Source organism: Aegilops tauschii, chromosome 1 (genome assembly GCF_002575655.3).
Source record: "Aegilops tauschii subsp. strangulata cultivar AL8/78 chromosome 1, Aet v6.0, whole genome shotgun sequence".
NCBI lineage: Eukaryota > Viridiplantae > Streptophyta > Magnoliopsida > Poales > Poaceae > Aegilops > Aegilops tauschii.
The window spans coordinates 50,955,613-50,959,456 of record NC_053035.3 but is presented as its reverse complement, the minus strand read 5'-3'; the positions used below and the strand labels follow the sequence as shown (position 1 = coordinate 50,959,456).

General features: G+C 45.9%; 1 long non-coding RNA gene across 1 annotated transcript; it reads right to left on the bottom strand.

Annotated features, from left to right (window-relative positions):
- Nucleotides 1-397: 397 nt before the first annotated feature.
- Nucleotides 398-1,026, bottom strand: LOC141039279 (uncharacterized). The gene is made up of 2 exons (XR_012200202.1): nt 828-1,026; nt 398-738 (listed from the first exon to the last, which is right to left on the bottom strand). It is a non-coding gene; the product is annotated as an uncharacterized lncRNA (long non-coding RNA).
- Nucleotides 1,027-3,844: the final 2,818 nt, after the last annotated feature.

The window sequence follows — 3,844 nt, the reverse complement described above, 5'->3', positions numbered from 1 at the left end:
GATGGGGGCCTTCAAATCTTGACAAATTTTGGGCAAAATGTGTGATGAGCTCGAGAGGAAGAGGGGAAGAACAGAGAGGAGAGGGGAAAGGGGAAGAACAGAGCGAGCTCGGGTGGACGAAGGGCTTATGTAGGACGACCTTTAGCACCGGTTCGTGCCATGAACCGGTACTAAAGGTGCTGCAGGGGCCCCGGACTAACAACATCCTGCCACCACTCACTTTAGTACTGGTCCGTGGCACAAACCGGTGCTAAAGGTCGGCCATGAACCGGTACTAATGAAAGCGGCTGGCTAGCCGTTGGAACCGGCACTAATGCACACATTAGTGCCGGCTCAAAAGCAAACCGGCACTAATGTGCTTGACATTTGACCCTTTTTCTACTAGTGAGTGTAAACATCATGGCAACTTCTGGGCAATTTTTTTTTTCGTTGAAACATATCAACATGGGATCTATTTTTGAAGATCTCGTCGAGACGGATTTAATGGTGAAAACGGATTTTTAATTCGCTTTTTTAATTAGGAGATAAAACATTTTTAAGCCGAAAACCAAAAAGATTTCTGCTGATGGCATCTATTCATACGTGGCAAAATGAGTGGTGATGAAGGCGTGTGGGCGACGTGCAAACGCCCAGACGTGTGGGCGTTAGTTTTTCTGTTTAATTCCGCACTCCTAGAGTCCTGACCATGGCATGGCATTGCGTCCTGGATGATCTCGAATTTTGCTTACTATCTTTGCCCTTCATCCAAGATAACAAAAAAACTAGTTTGTTAGACACATATCTCGAATCAATTTACATAATTCTTAAAAAATGATATGTTAGCTAACCTCGCATGAGCACAGTAGATCTTGTTTAGATTTGTATTGGTTGCCGTTGACGTACTTGTTCCCACGCTTGATGCCGAACCGGACTCCCTAGAAATACGCATTGTAAAACTCATATGCCTCCTGCTTAGAGTTGAAAAGACATGCCCACAGCTGGTTCGAACACAATTTTCTTCCAGAGCTTCACTGCTTCTTCCATCGCCCGCTCCCCTAGGCTTCCCTCCGATGCTGCTCTGAATGGCTTCCCCTCTTTGTTCATGTAAGATTAATACAACGTAAGCTTGACGGAAACCATGCTGGTGTATAGTGTGTTCAGAGTTGGAACGATAAAGTGTACTATTCTGAAATGATTAGGCCTCCTATACCAAAACTTTGTGATTTGGTACGTGAGTATATCATGGTGACTACAAAGAGATCTGACGGAAATTGTTTATGTGGGTGAGGGTGGATGCTTGCATAGTGCGAGAAATACCTTTGCCGTCTGGTTCATCCCTCTTCATCGGCTTGACCGCGCTGTTGTCTGCTTCGGTGCCTTCCGCTGGTTTGCTAACCTTTTCCTCGTCCGTGTTTTCCTCATCAATCGTCTCACCGCCAGGCGTCCTCTTGCTGGCGGGTTGTGGTTCATTTAGATCCACACTAGGGACTGCGGTGTACGCATCTAGTGCAACAAAATCGAGTGGAGCAACGAAAAAAAAGAGTATTAGCTACTATTGCATCTAATGATCTAGTTCTAAAAAACCGGTGATAGCTTGCGCCCCCTTGCAAAAAGATGCTTACCTTTTAGTTCGTCGATCTCCATCGCCTACGCAGCGCCGCCGTTCTCATCCATTGAAAAGGACGTCGCTCGGTCTCCAGCGGGCTGATCTTGCTACGACGAGGCTGTATCTCCTCTCTCAGTATCTACCTCTCTCTCTCTCTCTCTCTCTCTCTCTCTCTCTCTCTCTCTCTCTCTCTCTCTCTCCCTCTCTCCCTCTCTCTCTCTCTCTCTCTCTCGGCAAGTTAGGAGAGGATGCAAGCGAGACCCCGATCGTTTGACCCCGCTGATGGTCACGGGTCTATTTTCCTCCTAAAGTGGCCGGCGCAGTGTTGGTGCCTGCGCAGGGATGGGCGGCGCAGTGTTGGTGCCTGTGCACCATACAACATGTCGTATCCATGACGATGAATAACGCTGGCCTGGGCAGGGCTGGGCAGCGCATGACTGGTACCATGCACAGCGATTAGGGTTTCCAACAATGCCACATGGCATCGTGCAGGTCATATGGGTTAGGGGGAAACATAGATTACAATATATTATTAGGGGGAATAGCCCAGTTCCGAGCCCATATAACCTGCATCAAATGGGCTATGAGCTGCTATCAACACAGATGGCATCCCACGAAGGCAACAAGGCCTAAATGTCTCGAATGAAAAAATTTGCAGCATGGCACTACTTGCAGATCTATTGGGACATGCTCTTGGTTTAGGATTGAGCTATCATGCAACACACTCAAATAACTTTGCTAGCCGATTCTGGCATGCCGATGGGATTCTGGTATACGCTAGCCACACTAGCCATGCATGGCTCATGGTACAGAAAAATGGGGCCATGGTAGAGGAGCTGCGTGTGCACCACTTTTTTTTATTACTACTCTTCTCCACATCTTTCTCTTCTGATGTAATGTCTCAGACCTCTGCCCATTAAAAAAGATTATGAGCGTGACTGAGGGCCGATAGGGACAGAAACGTCCATGCGGAAATGGCTGCTAAAATGAGATGGCCCCAAAAGAATAAAACGTCAGGGAAAAAAATCAAGGTTTGGAAAAGGTCAAACCTCCTGTGGACAGTTCCAAAATCCATTCTGGAACCTTCAAGCCAAATGCGGGGTGGTCCTTGCTCTAGTGTTGTGCAATACTGTTCACATGCAGCAAGTGTGGTCCTCCTCTATAAGAGGAAATAACAATGAAATGACTTATAAGACCAAAATACAAACAGGGTAAGGAGAGGGACCAGATCCCAACACGAGTGTGCGCTCATGATTGCAAGTTGCAACCATCCCAGTGAAGTTTCATAGGTTTGGTTTTTCCTATATGTATATATATGGCTTCTACATAGCATCTCCATCATCATTATGAGTACATCCTACGCAGGTGAGTTAGGATGCACTTAATCCCAGAAAGGTATCTATCCTTCAAACTAGAGGAGTGCTTCAAACTAACAACAGTACATAATATCCAACAAAAGAGGGTCATGCTATACATGGCTCAGTTCAGATATCAGTACGAATCAAGTTGTGAATATTTGTTGTTGGCATGAACCACATCGCCGCATGTCGGGTTTGCATAAGCCATCCATCGCATGGAAGCTTGATGCCTTTCACACACTGAAGATTATCTGGCAACAAGCTGTGTCGACGAATCTCTGGATATGGTGATTCATGAAACCCATGGTATGATGTGTAAACACAGTTCCCCCTGGCGAATGGAAGTTGCATAGCACAGTAATCATCGCCGATGATATGATCGATGATTGGTTGGATGATTGGATAATTGTTTCCGAGGAACATGGAGTGGTTGCCTAGGCTGTAAACCCGCCTCCAGTTGAATACGCCTGGCCCAATAGAGCTGGGATCTTTCTCGAACACGAAGCAGCCATAGCCATCAATGTCACGAACGCCCCAGGCATTGTACTGCATGTGGTTTGATGAAATGGTTTGGTCAATTTGGTACGTGCAAATGAGCATCAAATGACCGTAGTCAGCTGAACGAGTGATAAACCACCACCCGTCGGCTGGTATGATTCCAGGTCCCGGAATCATGAAGGCCAGCGCATTTGCGTCTGCTGCAACAACTCAAATTGGAGACCAAAAGGACAAAAATAAACAATCATGTTCAGAGTATGTGTGGAAATAAGATTATTATAATAGTGACACATATCATAGACAGAGAATTGCAATGTCGTGGTCATAATCATACCCCAAGTTAAAAAAAATAAGCCAATGGCTTTCATATTCTAGCAATATATCATGTTTCAAACATCATATA